Here is a 10,253-nt window from a genome sequence, read left to right on the forward strand (position 1 = left end):
GATAAATTATTTCCTTGTACATAAATAATACATAAAATGTAAACAATAAATATCTTTTAAAAAGAATGCCTTCGTTAAAATTAATATTGATGTTATTTTACATTAGAGAGCAAAGGCGGAGAATGAATAAATATTCTTATTAATTGGTACGCATATATATAATATACTTATATATTTATATACATGTATATATACGTCATCGGAACATGTGTATGGCAGATTTTCAAACATGGTCATGTTTCCTACTGGTTTTACAAAGACTGAGTTAAAAAATAAAAGCTAGAAATGATGTGCGGCCAGATCTTTCTCTTGCGTGATGCACTCAATGGATGAAACCAATCTTTTTATTGCATACAAAGAATATTACCCGCATTTTGAACACATAAGATGGTTTGGTTGCACCCATTTTTGCCATGCGCTTTGAAAAGAGGGCTAAATGCACGTGCGTAAAGTGTCGTCTCAGATTAGCCTGTGTAGTCCGCACAGGCTTATCAGGGACGACACTTTCCGCCTTAACTTGATTTTTGCTAAGAAGATTCTTTATTGAAACGAAAAATATCATAAAAGCGGAAAGTGTCTGTGGACTGCACAGGCTAGTCTGGGACGACACTTTATACGCACATTCATGATATCGTAAACTATCAAAGGCTTATGATCGTGTGTTTTGAACTCTGCCTTCTTAGAAGCTGTTGTAATCATTATGGAATTCTATTATAATCTAATGTCTAGTATTTACTTGGCAAATCAAATTACAGGCTGTATTTTAAGTTAAAAACACAGATGTTAAATCGAATTGGCAAAGAATGGCCTGTCTTCGTTGCGCTCGCTTCTTCTTAACCCTTAAAGCGCTGGAGCTGAATTTTAAAGGCCTTTGCAAACAGTTTGGATCCAGATGAGACGCCACAGAACGTGGACAGTAACGGAGAGAGCACGGGAATTAAAATGTGTTTATTGAATGTGCAGGGACTTATCGGGAAACGTTATAACAAATTATTATCAGGTGAAATGAAAACAGTTTTTGCCGAAAACGAAATACTATTATTTACAGAAACATGGTCTAATTCTTTGTATAAATATGATGTCGAGGGTTTTCATTATTATATGCTTAGTAGAACTGTACATCTTAAAGGGACAAAACGGGCTAGTGGTGGAATAATGATTTATATTGCCGATCGTTTGAAAAACAGTATTGATTTCTTGAAAAGTAGAGATGATTGTATTATGTGGATAAAACTTAAAGGTTATTTGTTTGAAAACGGGATTGATGTTTTACTTTGTTTGGCGTATAATGTGCCACATGGAAGCAGTAGGGAAATGTTTATTAACGAAAGTTTATTTGATCAAGTTTTAAACGATATGATACAGTTCGAACATAATTATAATAATAACTGCAGATTTATAGTTTGTGGAGATTTTAATTCAAGAATTGGCGTTAAAGCCGATTATGTTGAAAATAATGATTTACAACGATTTAATGTATTACCAGACGATTATATCGCAGATAGTTTTTTACCAAGATTAAGTCAAGATAAAGTTGTAAATGAGCACGGTAATTGTTTACTTGAGTTTTGTAAAATGACTGGGTTAAAAGTGTTGAATGGTAGAGTAGGTGTAGATAGTAGGATTGGAAAATTTACTTGTATAACCAGTAACGGGTCTAGTGTTATCGATCTTGTTATGTGTTCGCCTGCTTTATTTAAATGTGTTGATAAGTTTGAGGTTTTTGATCCTAATTTAATATCGGACCACTGTGTAGTACAGTTTTTTTTATAAATACCTACACAAATGAAGATACATCTGATGATGTTGATAAAACTGCTTTGTATGGAATGAGTGCTGTATTGGACGTCATCATTGATGACGTTCAATCGAACGAATGATAAAGGGGGCTAAGTTTCGTTAAGTTGAGGCATATAGCCGCGATTTGAGCGCCTTGAAAACTGGCCGAACACGTTTGCTGAAATTTGACATGTATATGGACAAGAATGCGATCTACCTGTTGGCATAGGCGTTATACCTGGCAAAAATCAAGTTTTCGAGTATTTTGCGTTTAAATATTTTTATGGGAAAGAGCACGCGCGCATGACGTCATGAAAAGCGCTTAGGCTAGCTTCCATCTTGCTACGAAACAAAGAAACTGACGTTACGCGTTATTAATTTAATATAAAGTTAGGCGTTTAATCGATAAACAAAGACGTAATAATTGTGTTTGAATATCAATCGGAAGTACACAAGTGTGTTTTTTTAATAAACATCACATAAATCAATGTGTTATTCAACGTATTGTGAATTTGTGTGCTACGAGTTGAAGAAAGGTTTACACGGCTAGGCTTTCCGAGATAAATGTAAGTACACACTGGTATTAGAATGGTATTCTATTTATCCGATAATATCTATTACATTATTAGGGTTTAATATTTTATTATTAAATCAATAAATAAACGTGAGCAGCAAATCAATTAATTTCGTTTGCAGTAGAAACCGAAAGTAAACAAACCAACCGTCAAAATGGCTGACGACATAGCAACGTAGGAATGAACGCTCACACAATATTTACAAAATAAGATCATCATCAATGATGTAAAGTGAACGCTAGTTAGCTATTTTGTAGATAAGTATACGATCCAACGAAAAAACAATAAAATTTGACATACAAAAAACACCAGTGGATATGGAAATCATCGGCGTTTGAAATAGCAGACGGCGTCGACCAATGGCTGCCAATACAGGTTCAATAAGAACGCTCGAAAGTATAAACAAAATAACATAGATGATGTAAAGTGAACGCTAATTCGCTGTTTTGTAGATAAGTATACGATCTATTGAAAAACCATAACATTTGACACAAAAACTCCCGTGGATATGGAAATCTTCAGCGTAACGAAATAGCAGACATCAGACGGCGTCTCATCTGGGTCTACGCTGTTTGCCAAGGCCGATAATATAATGAATGGAAATGCACAAACTCAGTAACTGGCAAGCATATATGCATTAGTAGGTTGTTTCGTGATTATTCAGAAACGACTACATAATTCTTTTGGTTCTGCCAGTGCAACTTAACAGAAATAAGTATAAAAAGTTTCTACACCTGACAACAATGTGCCAACTTAATACAAGGTAAGTTGTTTACATTATTTAAAATATTGCAAGCTTACAGTACTCAACAATAAACAGCTGGTACAATGAAATGTCATCGTTTTAATTTTAATAAGCCCTTGGTTAATTACCCTTTTTAATGTTATGGATCAATGCATCTCTAACACCTTCAATTGACTTGTTCATGAAAAATATACACCCTCAGTGCATGCTATCCCATACACCATTACTCACTTACTAAGGCTCGATTGGTCATTCTCAGCTCGGGTACTACTTACCGGTACATGTACCCCGGGTACTCTTAACTTTACTTACATGTTCCCCGGGTACGGTAAATAAACTTAAACATACCCGCAAATATTAGATTGTATTCGAGTTGTATATCCGCCAAAAATCCAATGTCGTTAAACATGCTACCGATAACGTAAAACAATATTGTTTACCTTAAACAACCTTCTGTTTTAAAAAATCTGCATCAACATGCTTTTTAGTTTGAGTGTTGAGAGGACGCCGTAGGAATAAGCAAGTAATCAAGAATACGTCTCTGTTGCTGCTTTTATTTCCTTCATGAATAATGACGATAAGGATTGACGACTATCATTGACGACAATGATCACGAGCATTTACGACTAACACTGACAACAAGCATTGGCGACTAGATGTAACATTGACGATTCTTTACAATAAATGAAATTAACAATAAAAAATGAATAATAAGATTATAGTACAACAGATATGCTTTTCAAAGTATAATATAATAGCATACACTCATTAGAATAAGAGGTTTCATAAATAACAATTTGAAACATTTTCAATCAATATCGAAATATCTTATACAATATTTATTACACAGCATGAATTAATTGTTAAAACATAAAATAAATACCGAATATGGTGTTCCCCATTTCACGGACCTTGCAAACCAAATAATGTTTTTTTTTAAAAATCTATGACGGTAAAAAGTGAACGTGCGATGTCGTGGAAAATAATATACTTGACGACGTCATACAATGACGTGACTTTAAACAATTTAAGATTTAAAATTAAATCACATTATTGATTTTAACAATGAGTTTTGATTATATAAATGCCATTGAACAGAAAATTGACATAAATGTAAACATAATTAATTTTTACAAAATACCCGACAACAACCGATTTAGTGTTAAAATTCCCGGGTACGTTTTAGTATATTTACCGTACCCAGGGTACGAGCCTTACTAACTGTATTATTATTATATCTCACTGACTACAAGTTACCTTTTCCTTGTTGTGTTTATCAACCTGGAATTTATGTAAAATCCGGCTTTCTTTACTTTTATTTTTCATTCATTTGATTATGCAATTGTTGACGTACCTCGTGGAAAATTATTTGAATCTTTGGATTTTAATTGCGACAAGCTGGAAGTGTCAATTTATTTTAAAAACGAATCTAAGATTTTAAGTATTGTGTGTTTGTCATGCATAATTCAGTGTTTTCCAGAAAAAATTGAGAAGCCAGTTATACATTTTATGGCCGGCAACTATGCAGTAAAACAAAAGCATTTATTACATTTACTTGATATATTTGGGAAAAGTAGCCGTCATGTAAATGTAAGAGTAAATGTAACCGGCAGAATCGCTGGCTGCCGGTATTTAAAGAGAACACTGATAAAAGTAAACTAAATCTTTACGACACGATTACAGCATTGTAAAATTGTGTTTTGGGTGATAATGGTTAGTAATTCATACAAATGTTATTAAAAAATATTGTGCTTTATAATTAATTTTGAGAATGGGATGGAAGAACAGAAAATGAAGAGCATACAGGGATGGAAATAAGTGGTTTCCCATTAGCCCGGGGCAAGTAGATTTTGGCCTGGGCAACTCAATTTCAAAAGTTGGTAAACTTGTTGTTTTTTTTTAATCTTAAAACAATTCAGTGCAATAAAAATTGAAAAACAATTGATCACCATGGATCAATACTAGTTAAATAATATTCATTATTTAGGAATAGGACATGATTCAATTCAGGCTCATAATAATACATCATGCATTGAACATGTGTTTTGTCAGCAAATGTATATAATTATCTATTATTTTATTAAAAAAATGTATAATAATATTCACATGTTCATATTTCTGGGCTCATTATTCTTTATCTGGGCAACCAAAATAATAAAGATGGTTGCCCACAATAGTAAAAAGTTAGTTTCAATCCCTGGCATATCATTGTAACTTTATTGTTTAACTGCATTGCATTAAAATTGTGATTGAGGTAAGCTATTTGTTTATAGTATATTTACTTTTTAGCTCGACTATTATATATAAAATATATATAGTGGACCTATCCTACTCACCCCGGCGTAGGTGCGCGCATTGGAATGTTTGCGTACCACCTCGAATATATTTCCTATGTCCCTTGACATATTGCTTTCATACATGTATTTTGCTTCTTAACCAACATGACCCCAATGTATAAACAAAAGCAGATAACTGTATCAAGCATTTTGTAACAATTATGGCCTTTTTTTCACTAAGAATAAGCATATAATTGATAAATCTATTTTAAAGTTTGCGTACCACCTTTAAATTGCCACAACTTCTTTATTATGCTCTCCCCAAATTTTTTAAGGGGGGAGCATATAGTCGCCGCTTCGTCTGTCCGTCCGTGCACAATTTTTGTCTGGGCTATTTTTCAGCAACTAATGACTGGAATTCAATTAAACTTAATGGGAAGCTTCACTACCAAGAGGAGACATGCATATTATCAGCCGGTTCTGGTCAGATGATTTTTCACAGAGTTACAATGTATGGCCCTATGAAATTTTCCATTAACTGTACATATAACGCGATCTACCTGTTGGCGTATTCGTTATAACTGGGAAAAATCTAGTTTTTGATTAAATCACGAAAAAGTGGTGTTTTTTATTGCGCAATCGCTATAAACACGTGGCTTGGCCGGAAGTACATGTAGCTTTAATAGCAACACCAAGACAATTCACCCTCAGGAGACAATTAACGGGCTAGACAATTCAAATTAGATTTTTCATACCCCAATTTTTCGATTTTCGTAATCATTTTTGTCGTACCCAAATGTTTTTCGTACCCAAATTTGTTCGTACCTAAAAAAAAATGTGTACACATTATTTTCGTACCCAAATGTTTTTCGTACCCAAATTTTTCGTATCCAATTTTTTTGGTACCCAATTTTTTTGGTATCCCTTTTTTTTCGTGCCCATTTTTTTTTGTACCCATTTTTTTCGTACCTAAATTTTTTTTCGTACCAAATTTTTTTCGTAACAATTTTTTTTTCGTACCCATTTTTTTCGTACCCAAATGTTTTTTGTTCCCAATTGTTTTCGTACCCAATTTTTTTTCGTACCCATTTTTTTCGTACTCATATGTTTTTCAAACCCAAATTTGTTTGTACCCATTTTTTTTTTCGTACCAATCTTTTTCGTACCCAAATTTGTTCGTACCCATTTTTTTTCATACCCATTTTTTTCGTACCAAAATAAAAAATTCGTACCCATTTTTTTAGTACCCAAATTTGTTTCGTACCCAGATTTTTTTGTACCCAAATTTTTATTTGTACCCATTTTTTTCGTACCCAAATAGTTTTCGTACCCTAAGTTTTTTGGGTTCCTTTATTTTTTCGTACTCTAATTTGTTTTCGTAACCAAAATAGTTTTTTTTCCTGCCCATATTATGTTCGTAACCATTATTTTTTCGTACACAAATTTGTACGTACCCAAATTTTTTCGTACCCATTTGTTCGTACTCAAATTTTTTTCGTACACAAATTTGTTCGTACCTAATTTTTTATTCGTACCCAAATAGTTTTTTGTACCTTTATTTTGTTTGTACCCTTTTTTTTTCGTACTCAAATTTGTTTTTGTACCCATTTTTTTTTTTTTCGTACCCACTGCCCACATATTTTTTCGTACCAATTTTTTATTTTGAAATAATCGATTTTCAATTTGATATGAACTCTCCACTCATTCCATCCCGCGAAACCCTTAAGGTGTCGCAACTCTAGTTACAAAATGAATGTGATAATGCAAAATATGGAATGAGTGATGTATTGGACGTCATCATTGATGACGTTCATTCGAACGAATGATAAAGGGGGCTAAGTTTCGTTAAGTTGAGGCATATAGCCGCGATTTGAGCGCCTTGAAAACTGGCCGAACACGTTTGCTGAAATTTGACATGTATATGGACAAGAATGCTATCTACCTGTTGGCATAGGCGTTATACCTGGCAAAAATCAAGTTTTCGAGTATTTTGTGTTTAAATACTTTTATGGGAAAGGGCACGCGCACAGATAAACATTGTGACGTCACTTCACAAACAGCGTTAGACATCCGCCATCTTGTAACGCGACAAAGAAACTCAGTGTTATTAGTTCAATAAGCACAGAAAATATGATTGTGTTTAATTATCATTAATACAAATGTCTATATTTTGTGCAGCGGATGTTTATTCAGACGGATACGACAGAATTACGTAAGTATCATTGTGTACTTTACAGTAGATTTTACTACGGAAGAAATTTATTATATCTCACTCAGTCACTGACAAAATGAGCTTGACACATAAACAACAACCGGATCGGATTTACATCCACATAATATTGTGCGAATCCGATGCTATTCAAATTACTAATGTTTGATAACGTTTGATGAATTCGTTATATCAATATGCATTAACTTTCAAGGGGAATAATTATAATTGAAATGTGCGATTCAATGACAGTGTTATATTGGGATAATTAGTCGTTTAGCCGTAACAGATAAGTATTTAGTTTGTTGTGTTTCATTTTCAACATAGTTTTACCGTTTTTTACTTAAAGTAAAACAGTTCAGTCGTCATTATATCTTGAATTTTAAATATTGAAATACATGTCGGATATTTCATATTTTCGGACGTTGCTACGTAAGCTAGTTGTCAACATAATTATTAAGATACATATTTACCTTTTACCATACAGTTGTGCAGCTGATGTCTAATTAATGACGCGCTGTTTAATGTCAATAATGTTTTTCTGCCCGTGATGATAATAAGTCTTTAAATCAACAAACCCCAGCAATGTCAATGGTCTGTCAACATTAGAAAAATATTAGCTAAAGAAACTTCAGCGTACAATTTATATGGTATTGACATACCTGTACTCTGAAGCCAACTCTGTATCGAAAGTCAACCAGAGTCGTAACATATTTATGTCACGCTATAAATCAAAGAATACTCATTTTCTTGGATACATTTCTACATATATTGGTGAATGAATATAAATTACTGCATCGAGGAATGTTTTAAGGTTTAAATGTTTCAAATGCATCTAACAATAGATGAAAATAACTCTCATCAGTCTGAAATTCACAATTTTGAAGCCATTGTCGCTTTGTCCAAGACTAGTTTTCATTTGGATACTGTCGGATCATCCTTGACATCTTTTGCTAATATTGTAAACATTGCCTTTGTTTTCTGAAATCTATTATTTGTGATTAACAACATACGTCTGGTGGATTATAAAACTGATTTCAGTGTGAATCGGGTAGTTTTAAATATTTACTTTGAGTTTGTATTTACACTACAATTTGTTAACAACACAAGCCAGAATATTCTAAAATACCGGGAAATGTCATTCTGAATTTGAAAACACTTGAGCACATGGTATACAAATATACAAATACAAATTTTATTTTAAGTCAGTTTGTACATAACAAGTATAACATTAACATCTACATTTTCACAACAATAACACGTATACTGAAAGCGCTTGGACAAAGCGGAAAGAATCCGGGTATTTCGGACGAGGGTATTTCCGGGACAGATTTACTCAATATGCAAAGGAAAAATATGATATGCCTAATCGACAATTTCAATTGGGTTTCGGAACGCATGGTTTTATTTTTCTATGCGTAATCGGCAATTTTACATTGGGTATTTACACAAATGTGCACCTAATCTGTAGCTCTGTTACAGTAATCTGTGAAACAACGTCATTAATATAACAAAAAATATGTTTGACCACAACGGTGGCTAATAATGTTTAGGAAAAATTACCAACAATATAGATTTATCTATAACATAACATGTTAGAATTTTATCATGCATTTATAATCACTCATAATGAGATTTCAATATACAGTTACATGCATAGACAGTTTTTTTAAGCCAGTGCCTTTTGAATTCAGAAAATAAGCAAGATAAACCATAAAATTGGGAAAAATAGATAGTAAACCATAAAATGGAGAAAAATGAGGCATTATTAATATGATTATAAATAACAGAATCACAATAATATTGTTTTTAAGTGCATGATTTAGTGCATTTTTAAATTTATATTATAAAATGCTGCTTGAATTTCTTTTTACCTTTCATATGTAAAAAAATAAATATCATCTGCTAGTGCAAAATATGACTGGTCATTTCGTAGCAAAAGAGAAGAAAATAAGTGCATTAAATAAATGAATTCATATTTTTGTATCTGGAATAGTTGTATTTTAAATAGATCCTCCACCCTATAATGGCCGAATAAGGGCTAAATTGCTTTCCGACTTGAAATGAAAAGGCATATTGGTTGATCGTGTAGCGTTTATGTGCAAAATTTGAGGGCCAATTGATAAAGCTTGTTGATGCCAAAACAGGTAATAATAATAATTTATTATCAGGTACATGTACACAAGCAAATAAGTATATTTAACCCTTTCAGTGCGGGAACCAAATTTTAAAGGCCTTTGAAAACAGTTTGGATCCAGATGAGACGCCACACAACGTGGCGTCTCATCAGGATCCAAACTGTTTGCTATTCTGATAGTATTCTTTGATAAAAAATCGAAGAAAATGCTAATTTTAGAAATTCAGCAGACGACATTTTAGCAGACGACAAATTTCCCAGCATGCAAAGGGTTAAGATGCTTAAGGTGTGGAAGACTCATAATCAGGTTTGGTGTCCCTCAAACCCTAAGCGTCTTGTTATTTCTTATGCAGTTTGTATAGATAGTGCCACATCCTGACACGTAAAGCTTGTGCTTTGTTGGCAGCGTTAGTTGGCTGTTAACAGGTTCATTGTGGTTATCTCCACCATCAGTCTGTCCGTCTGTCCTAGCCACTATCTCTTACACCATAAGCACTAGAACCATGAAACTTAAACACATGGTAGCTATGAG

This window comes from Dreissena polymorpha, chromosome 9 (genome assembly GCF_020536995.1).
Source record: "Dreissena polymorpha isolate Duluth1 chromosome 9, UMN_Dpol_1.0, whole genome shotgun sequence".
Lineage (NCBI taxonomy): Eukaryota > Metazoa > Mollusca > Bivalvia > Myida > Dreissenidae > Dreissena > Dreissena polymorpha.